This window comes from Mus pahari, chromosome 10 (genome assembly GCF_900095145.1).
Source record: "Mus pahari chromosome 10, PAHARI_EIJ_v1.1, whole genome shotgun sequence".
Lineage (NCBI taxonomy): Eukaryota > Metazoa > Chordata > Mammalia > Rodentia > Muridae > Mus > Mus pahari.
In genome coordinates, this window is record NC_034599.1 from 553,719 (window position 1) to 565,012 (window position 11,294).

Genomic DNA, 11,294 nt, shown 5'->3' on the forward strand with positions numbered 1-11,294 from the left:
TCCTTAGTCATCAGGGAAATGCAAACCAAAACAACCCTGATATTCCACCTTACTCCAGTAAGAATGGTTCAGATCAAAAACTCAGATGACAGCAGATCTTGGTGAGGATGTGGAGAAAGAGGAACACTCCTCCATTGGTGGTGAGAATGCAAGCTGGCTTAACTACTGTGGAAAGCAGTCTTTTGGTTCCTCAGAAAACTGTACATAGTACTACCAGCTATACCAGTCCTGGGTATATACCCAGTACATTCTCAAACATATAATAAGAACACATGCTATGTTCATAGCAGCTATATTTATAATAGTCATAATCTGGAAACCATCCAGATGTCCCTCAACAGATGAATGGATACAGAAAATGTCGTATACAATGGAATACTACTCAGTCCTTAAAAACAATGACTTCATGAAATTCTTAGGTAAATGGATGGATCTAGAAAATATCATCCTGAAGAAGGTATCTCAGTCACAAAAGACCACATATGGCATGTACTCACTGATATGTAGGTATTAGGCAAAGAACTTGGAATGGCCATGATACAACTCACAGACCACATGAGGCTCAAGAGAAAGGAAAACCAAAGAATGGATGCTTCAGTCCTACTTAGATGGAAGAACAAAATAACCAAGGAAAGGAGAGGGTGGGAGGGACTTGGTAGAAAAGGAATACAGGAAGAGGAAAAAGAGAGGGAAAGAATCATGTATAAGAGAAGATGGAGGAGATGTACAGAGGGTCAGGAAACTGAACAGAGTTGTGTAGCAATAAGGAATGAGGAACTGTGAGTAGCAACCAGAAAGTCACAGGAACCAGGAAAGCAAGAACCTTCCAGGATCCCACAGGGATGACATTAGCTTAAATACCCCACAATGGGGAGGAGGACCTGTTGAAATCATATCGAGATGTTAGGCATGGCCCCTGGTTGAGGGATGGGGCCATCTACCCATTTCCAAAATTTTAATCCAGAGTTGCCTCTGTCTAATGAAAATACAAAGAGTGGAGCAGAGACTGAAGGAAAGGACATCCAGAGACTGCCCCACCTGAAGATCTATCACACATGCAGACACCAAACCCAGACACTATTGTGGGAGCCAAGAAGTGCTTGCTGACAGGAGGGTGATTCAGCTGTCTCCTGAGAGGCTCTGCCAGATCCTTCCAAATAAAGATGGGGAGGCTAACAGCCAACTATCTGACTGAGCACAGAGACCCCAGTGGAGGAGTTAGGGGAAAGGCTGAAGGAGCTGAAGGGGCCTTATTTCACATTGATGGGAGGGGAGGCCTTTGTGAAGGCTTGATGCCCCAGTGTAGAGGAATGCTAGGGTAGTAAGATGGGAATGTGTAGGTCAGTGGGGGAGCACTTTCATAGAAGCAGGGTAAGAAGGGATAGGATAGGGGGTTTGCAGAGGTGAACCAGGAAAGGGGATAACATTTAAAGTGTAAATAAACAAAATAAAATAGTTATGCACCATGAAAAATGCAGTAAAAAAAGTCTCCAAATCTCATAAAGCATAAAGATCTCCAAACCACACATTGTGTTTGTCTTAGTTATAGTTCCCATTTCTGTAAAGAGATGCTAAGACCAAGGTAACTCTTATAAGGGACAACATTTTATTGGAGTGGGCTTACTGGTTCTGATGTTCAGTCTATTATCACCATGGTAGGAAGTATGGTAGCATCCATGCAGGCATGGGAAGCATAGTAGCTTCCAGGGAGGCATGGCACTGGAGGAGCCGAGAGTTCTATTTTTTGTTCAACAGGCAAAGAATAGAGGACCTGCATCCTCAGAAAGCTAGGAAAAGGATCTCTTCCACACTGAGTGGAGTTTTCAAGTCCACCCACTTTGTCCTCCAACAAGGCCAGACATTCTCCAACAAGGCTAACCTCCTAACAGTGCCACTTCCCATGGTTCAAACATATCCATACTGCCACAGGGTTGTTGTTGTTGTTTTCTTTTTTAATTATCAGATGTAATACTGAAAAGATCAGCCAAGCACAAATTTATAAATTTGAATAAAGATTGAATCCTTGGAAGATGTCAAGATTGAAGGATTTCTGTTAAAAAAAAAAAAAGCCAGTCAGAATGGCTAAGATCAAAACTCAGATGACACCACATGCTAGTGAGAATGTGGAGAAAGATGAACTCTCACTTCTGGTGGGATTGCAAGCTGTTACAACCATTCTTGAAAACAGTCTAGCAGCAGTTCCTCAGAAAATTGAAAATAGTTCTACCTGAAGTAACATCACTGGGTATATATCCAAAATATGCTCCAACATGTAACAAGGACACGTGCTACACCATGTTTATAGCAGCCTTATTTATAATAGCCAGAAGCTGGAAAGAAACCAGATGTCCTTCAACGGATGGATACAGAAAATATGATACATTTACACAATGGAGTACTACTCAGCTATTAAAAACAATGATTCTATGAAATTTGCAGGTAAGAAGATGGAGCTAAAAAATAGTATCCTGAGTAAAGTAACCAATACACAAAAGATTGCACATGGTATGTACTCATTGATAAGTGGATATTAGCCCAAAAACTCACAATGCCCATGATACAACCCACAGACCATATGGAGCTTAGGAGGAAGGAAGACCAGACTGTGGATGCTTCAGCCCTGCATTGATAGGCAAACAGAGTGATCACAAGAGGTGGAAGGATGAGGGAACCTGGGAGGAAAAAATGAGTGGAAGGAAATAAGGGAAGCAGTATCAGGTACTGGAGGGGACAGCAGAAAGTTACAGAGTGTGTATTAGTCAGGGTTCTCTAGAGTCACAGAACTTACGGATAGTCTCTATATAGTAAAGGAATTTATTGATGACTTACAGTCTGCAGTCCAATTCCCAACAATGGTTCAGAAGTTGCTGTTAATGGAAGTCCAAGGATATAGCAGTTGCTTAGTCCCACACGGCGGCAAGCAGGCTAAAGAGTGAGAACCAGAACTCCTTCTTCCAATGTCTTTATATGGTCTCCAGCAGAAGGTGTAGCCTTGAACTCGGAGATCTCCCTGTCTTAATCTTCTGGAATCAATAGCGACTGTGTCTCAAGATCTCCATACCAAGATCCAGATCAGAAACTTCTATCTGCCAGCCTCCAGATTAGATTCACTGGTGAGCCTTCCAATTCTGGATTGTAGTTCATTCCAAATATAGTCAAGCTGACAACCAGTAATAGCTACTACAGAGTGTCAGGAAATCGAATAAAAATATGTAGTGGGAACTGGGGATACCAAGTGGAGTGTCCTAGATTCCAGGGAAACTAGAGGCTCCCAGGACCAACGAGGATGATTTTAGCAGAGAATGGGAGATAGAACCTGTAGAGACCACCTCCAGTAGATCGACACGGTCTTTGGTTGTGGGATGGGGTCTCACATCCATCTCAAAGTTTTTAACCCAAAATTGTTCCTTTCCAAAGTAAAAACAGGGACAAAAATGGAGCAGAAATTGAAGGATGAGTCATTCGAGGACTAACCCATCTCGGGATTGATCCTCTCTGCAGACACCAAACCGGACACTGTTGTCCTTGCTAAGAGGCACTTGCCAACCAGGTATAACTGTTCCTTGTGAGTTTCAGCCAGCAACTGACCAAGACTGAGCTCAGGGACCCTGGTGGGGGAGCTGGTGGAAGGACTGGAGGAGCTGAGGGGGATTGCAACCCCACAGGAAAAACATCAGCTGATCAGACCACCCAGTGCTCCCAGGGTCTAGATCACCATCTAAGGCTTGTAGAAGGAGGGGCCCATGGTTCTAGAGACATCAATGGGAGGGGAGGCCCTTTGTCCTGTAGAGGTTTGAAGACCCAGTGTAGGGCATGCTGAAGAGGTGGGGCAGGAGAGGGTGGGTGGGGAAGCATCCTCATAGAGGCAAAGGGGAGGGAGGAGAGAGAGGGTGTGGGATGGGGGGGTGCTTGTGGATGGAGTAACCAGGAATGGGATATCATTTGTGATGTAAATTAATGGAATGAATAATAATAAAATGCTAGTTTTAAAAATTAATTTAATAAAGAACTCAAAGAAATAAAAGTCAGACGTCAAACATATTTCTCATTTAAAATAGTAAATTTCAGAAAATGATGTAGTAATGGTTTCAAAGAGTGAAGAAAAATAACTCTTTATGTGACTAAATTATTTTTGGAAGTAGGTGTGAACAGAGCAGAGGAGACTAATATATTTTTTGCTAGCAAATCATTCCTGAAGAATTTCTTTAGCATAAACAGGAAGGAATTCTTAACTAAAAAAAAGAAAAATGGATTTCCAAAACAATTCAATCCTTTGAAATACTATTAATTTATTTATTTTTAAGTTTATCACATTTTTCCCCTCAAAATGTTTTCATTTTAAACCAGGAAAATAGCAAAATATTTTAAACCTAAAAGAAAATTCTGCCACTGATAATTTCTTAGCCTCTGCCCCCGTTTCCAAGATAATGGAAAATCTATTACTTTTCTGTGAGAAGATAATATAGAACTCGTGTGAATATTTAAGCTAATTAAATCAAAATTGGCCAATGAATTCATTTAAAAATATAATCCCTAGTGTTGACCGTGTGTGTGTGTGTGTGTGTGTGTGTGTGTGTGTGTGTGTGTGTGTTTTATTCAAAAAAGTATGGAACTTAACTAATGACTTAGTAAAACATCCTAATATTTTAATAATGTCTTTGGGTAGTAATTACATTGAAAGGACTTCATCTTCACAAATGGTATACATGTCCAAATAAGAGAAACTTGAGTGATTGCATATATTTTCTCCCACACAGAGGGACAAAAATGTATCAACCATGAGGAATGAACCATCCTGAGACACTGAATATATTAGTTACTTTTATGTTGGTTTGGTAAAAAAACTATGAACAAGTCATCACTACTGAAAGTTAAAGAAATTTTTGGCTTTATTTACATAGAGTTATAGATACAAGTGACATATGTTGAACAGGATACTTAAAATGTTCATATTTTTTATGCTCTCTTTAAGTCTTTGGTAGATAATAGAAACTTGTAGTATATTTTAAGCCAAATGAGAAAATGTATTGCAAAGATTGTCATGAAAACAGCACTAATTAATGATAAGAATATATCTGGCTTAGTGAGGTAGCTCTTAATGAGGAAAAGTATCTTCCACAGGGGTAATAATCAAAACTTGTTAATGGCTACATGGAACATTCTAGGAGAATGCATAATTAAGATAACAAACTCAAAGGACAGCTTACAGGGATTAGTCTTCAGTCTCTCACTGTGACTTTCTTCTCAGGTCAATATTTTTGAGACACCTGTTATCTGGTGTAACTATCAACTGTGAGTTTTAAGTCTTTTAGGTAGTCATACACTATGGCAAACCAGCAACTGGATTTTTGTTTTGTTTTGTTTTTTTGTTTTGTTTTGTTTTGTTTTTTTGAGACAGGGTTTCTCTGTGTATCCCTGGCTGTACTGGAACACACTTTGTAGACCAGGCTGGCCTCAAACTCAGAAATCCGCCTGTCTGCCTCCCGTGGCTGGGATCAAAGGCGTGCGCCACCACGCCCGGCCAGCAGGTGGATTTTTTTTAAAGCAAAGTTGATAACAGGAGAGCTCTATTCCTCTCCTGTTGTTATCAGAGTTATTTTTAACCATTATGCTTGACTACAGTTAATTAATTTAATAACTGGACCATAAAGAGTTTTCCATGGTGATCGTTATGAAGCCAACTTTTTTTTTTAAGTATTTTTTTATTTTCTTTATTTACATTTCAAATGCTATCCCGAAAGTTCCCTATACCCCCCCCCGCCCCTGCTCCCCTACCCACCCACTCCCACTATTTGGCCCAGGCCTTCCCTTGGGCTGGGTCATATAAAGTTTGCAAGACCAAGGGGCCTCTATTCCCAGTGATGGCCAATTAGGCCATCTTCTGCTACATATGCAGCTAGAGACACAAGCTCAGGGGGTACTGGTTAGTTCACAACCCTGTTGTTCCACCTACAGGGTTGCAGCCCCCTTCAGTTCCTTGGGTACTTTCTCTAGCTCCTCCATTGTGGACCCTGTGTTCCAACCAATAGCTGGCTGTGAGCATCCAATGAAGCCAACTTCTTTTGTGAACCCAGTTTAACAAAACATTAGTATAGGACAATATAATTCTTTTTTTTTTTTTTGGATTATTTTATTTACATTTCCAATGTGGTCTCTCATCTAGGTTTTGCATCCACAAACTCCTTGTCTTATCCCCCCTCCTCCCTGCTTCTATGAAGGTGCTTCCCCATACACCCACCTGCTTCTGCCTCACCACCTTAGCATCCCCCTATACTGGGGGATCAAGCCTCCATAGGACCAAAGGCCTCCCCTCCTATTGATGCCAGATAAGGCAATCCTCTGCTTCTTATATAGCTGGAGTCTTGGGTTCCCCCACATGTACACTTTGGTTGGTGGTTTAGTCCCCAGGAGCTCAGGATGGTCCACTTAGTTGACATTTTTGTTTTTCTTGTGAGATTGCAATCCCCTTCAGCTCTTTCTGTCCTTCCTCTAAATCTTCCATTGGGGTTCCTGGGCTCAGTATCATGGTTGACTGTGAATATCTGCATCTGTATTAGTCAGTTGCTGGGAGAATCTCTCAGGAGACGACTATAATAGGCACTTGTCAGCAAGTGCTTCTTGGCATCAACAAAGTGTTGGGGTTTTGTATCTATGGGCAGATGAGTGGGGCAGTCTTTGGATGGCCTTTCTTTCAGTCTCTCTATTTTTTGTCACTCCATTTTCTTTAGATGGGAACAATTCTGAGTTAAGTATTTTGAAATGGTGGGTTGGGGATTTAGCTCATTGGTAGACTGCAAGTGCATGGCCCTGGGTTCGGTCCTCAGCTCTGAAACAATATTGTGAGATGGGTGGGTGGCCCCAGTTGAGGAATGGGGCTTATCTACTAGAGGTGGTTTCTTACAGGCTCTATCTCTCCTTTGTTGGGTATTTCAGCTAATGTCATCTCCATTGGGTCCTGGGAACTTCTTGCTTACCTGGAATTTGGGACTTTCTAGTGGCTACTCCAAGTTCCCCATCTCCCACTGTTACATATTTGTATTCATTTCCCTCTGTACTTCTGTCTTTTCGCATACCTGATCCTACCCTCCACCTTTCTCCTTTCCCTCCTCTTTCCTTCCCAATTTCCTATCTCCCTCTATCTCCTTTAATTATTTTGTTTCCCTACTAAGTAAGATTGAAGCAAATTGATCACTCTTATCTCCTTGTACAAATCTTAAGTCCAAGTGGACCAAGGATCTCCACATAAAATGAGATACACTGAATCTAACAGAAGAGAGAGTGGGAAAGTGCCTCAAAGATGTTGGCACAGGGAAAAAAATTCTTGAACACCAATTGCCCAGGCTCTAAGATCGACAATTGACAAATGGGACCTCATAAAATTGAAACGCTTCTGTAAGGCAAATGACACTGTCAATAGGACAAAACAATACCTAAAAATTGGGAAAAGATCTTTACCAACCCTGCATCTGATAGAGGGCTAATATACAGAATATACAAAAAACTCAAGAAGTAGACTCCAAAGAACCAAATGTAATTCTTATCTTCCCAGGGAACAGTGTATATTTTAAGGAGACTGTGATTATAGAGCACAGTCAGGTACAGTACTAGTCTATCTCCATGGCATCCTCTGTTCTCTGACTCTGTTTGCATATGTGTCCTTTTTTTTCTTTCTGAAATCATAGTGCAATAGCCTGCCTTTAAATTTATGTATTTGTAATTTCACCAACAAGTTCAGTCTAATTCTATATTCCAATGTCTTAGAGAAAAATTAGTATCAGTTCATTATAAGTCATATTTATCTCTTTCCTGACATTGAAAGGTAGAGAGGAACATGATAGGATATTAAAAGCATGTCTTCTAGGAAGAGAAAAGAGAATACTGTTCACAGAACATGTCTGAAATCTGAGAAATGGAACCCTGCCCTACATATGTACCTCTTTGTGATGAATTCTGATATTTCAATCCAAGCTGAAGACACAGCAGCATTTCTTCTGTTATATTCATATTTCTCCTCTAATTAACCATTAAATTGGGGTAGCTTTGTATCTTCAGTATTTTTTACTTTCTTACAATGTAAGAAGATAAAACAAAAACTGATTAAATGATAATTAATTATAGATACTTTGGCTTAGTGAAACAAGTCAACGTTAGCCTTATAGCCCAGTATATTTATATTATATTATTATATTATTTTATATTGTTATATATCATATTATATTGGGTTCAAACTATTGTATTACTAGGTATACTCTGTGAAAGGTGACTTTTATTTTCCTTTTAAAAGGTTATTTTTATGTATGTGTATGTATACATCTGAGTATATGACATATGTGCAGGTGCCCTAGTAAGCCAGAAGTCAGATTCTCTGTAACTGGAATTACAGATTATATAAACTGCTCAATGTGGGTACCTTGAACCCAACTTGAGTTCTCTGAAAGAACAGAAAGTATTCTAAAATCCTAAGCCATCTCTCTAACCCCTGACTTTACATGCTTAACAAAAGCTATTTTAGTTTATTCACATAGCTATTTCTTTGTTAGATTTCTGTATCATGACATTTGTGATCAATAGCAGTACAGTAACAATAAATATTATAAACACAAAGACAATTCTCATGTTAAGAGCTAACTTTATGACTTCAGATCATGTCTTAATTAGGGTTTTATTGCTGTGAACAGACACCATGACCAAAGCAACTCCTATAGGAACAACATTTAATCAGGGCTGGCTTACAGGTTCACAGGTTCAGTCTATTATCATCAAGGTGGGTGCATGGCAGCATCCAGGCAGGTATGGTGTAGGAGGACCTGAAAACGAAACATATTGTTTGCAGGCAGCTAGAAGACTGACTTCCAGGTAGCTGAGATAAGGGTATTAAAGCCCACACCCACAATACCTTCAAGATAATCACACCTACTCCAACAAGGCTATGCCTCCAAATAGTGCCACTCCCTGGGGCAAGCATATATAAACTATCACAGATTGGCATTTTGTTCTTTGGGACAACTTCCTTTATTCCAGACAATATCCCCACAACTTCTCTTATATTTTTGATTATCATTTGGAGGAAGTTAGGACTTTGATTGAAAGTGACAGAAACACAATTAAATTATCCCATAGAATTTTGGAATCATCAGAAGGCCAAACAAATTCTGATAATGCAGCTCTATCACAGAAACAGACCAACTCTATTCAACATTAGAATCCCTTAGGATTCTCTCAAATCTGATGTTCATGACATATCATGAAATGAGCAGATGAAAGGTTGTTACATAAACCATAGTGTCATGCTAGAAGGATGGGGATATATCTTTGTGCAACTCATTCACCTAGCAGCTTCAGGAATAGCATTACAGCAGAGGTCCTCAGCACAGAACCAAGAACAGTGTTTAATTCATTCTAGATAATTTACCAACAGCATTGTTGTCTATTCATAGTCCTCTATAATGGGAACATCTCAACTAGCAAAAGGGTGTCTGCATCTGGGATATTAATACAAGGTTGCCTGCACTGTGGCAAACTTAACATGATATTCTATCAATGCTAATTTTTTTGTACTGAGATATTATAAGAAAAAAAGATAACCCAATGGTGATAAATAACACATAAGAGTTATAGTGGAAGTGGGATATACTAGGCAGCTCAAAAATGGTCTATTGAAAGTCATATTATTCATTAAACAATAAATAAAACACTTCTGAATTCATAAATTGCTTGTAACATATACAATTTAAAAGAAGAAATCAATCAATATAAATGCCATAGTAAATATAAATATGAAGAATGATTAGAAATTCACAATTTACAACAACTGTGCCATCCTGTAGTATTTCATTTCAGAGATAACTTACACTGGCCATGTTTTCCCCAGTAAGCTTCTGCACACTAAGTCTTTAATTTTCAAGAGCCTGATATCATGAGGTAAAAATCTGCAGATTTGCCTCCTATTCAGTAGTTTATTCAACAGTAACTCTATGATGTCCAAGGTGCTCAATAGTGATGCTCAGAAACATATACAACTGCATAACTTTGGAAAGTAACATATACTCACATAAGAAGCAGCAACAATGTTATAATAGTAAATATTTTTATTAATCAATAATATTTATGTTCATGTAAAGAAACCACCAGTGAGTTTTCTTTCTATATGTATGCCTATAACATGATGCCAAAGAACATAATAATACATTGTGAAAACTTTTGTGTCATAGTAATTGGAATAAACACAAAGCTGATATTTACATACACTGTTGCATTTTTCGTCATTTATTCTTTTTTTTTTCCCCCCCTGCCCTTGGGATGCAAAGTTTATTTTGCTTGTGTGAACTTCACAGAACTGTAAAGGAGATTAAATACTATTTAATACAAATCATCATTTATTCTTGATGAAGCCCAGGCTTGCCTTGCTCTGGTGTTCTTCCTGACAGCCTTTTCAGGGCTGCTCCTGTAGATGTATGCCAAAGCACCGAGCAGAAATGCAGTTTGTTTTCAATTTCTGAGAAGTATTCCCTTAAATGAATGTTTGCTTCTTTACTTAGAAATTGATAAATATTTGTGTTATTTTAGGCATTTGATGACCATTAATAAAGTTACTATAAACATTTTCTATGTAAATATATGGAAAAATGCTTTGTAGTAAGTTTGTGTTTAACAGTTACAATGCTTTAACATTGTTTTCTTGAATTTCTGGAGTTTGTATATGAGATTTGTGGGGGATGTGGGATATCCATACATGAACATGTGCAAACCTCGATCTCATCTAACTTACTGACTTTAGGTAGAGTCTTTCACTCAACCTGAAGCTACCATTTTTTCTAGGCAGTCTAAAGATTGATATCTCAGGGTCTTCCTATCTCTGTCCACAAGGCTGTGGTTAAAGGTATGTGTGTCAAAGTTCAACTTTCACTTCAGAGCTGGGTATTTGAACTCAGCTCTTCTTGCTTGAACATTAAACCATCTCCCTAGCTCTTGTGTCAATTATTTTGAAAGCAGACATAGCATCTAGCACTTTCAAAGTAAAGTATTAATATTCAAATTGTTCATTACTGGGGTGATAAAATCAGTGTTTCACACACTGTACGTAAACACTACCACTGAGGCACACCAGTTGCACAATTTTCATCTCAATGAAAGGGACAAAAATTTAGCTTTAAGTCAGTTGTAAGCACTCTATTTTCTTAATTTTGATATTTTGAATTTTTCCTGGTTTCTTAATATTGTTTGCTCTTCTTCTTCTTCTTCCTCTTCTTCTTCTTCTTCTTCTTCTTCTTCTTCTTCTTCTTCTTCTTCTTCTT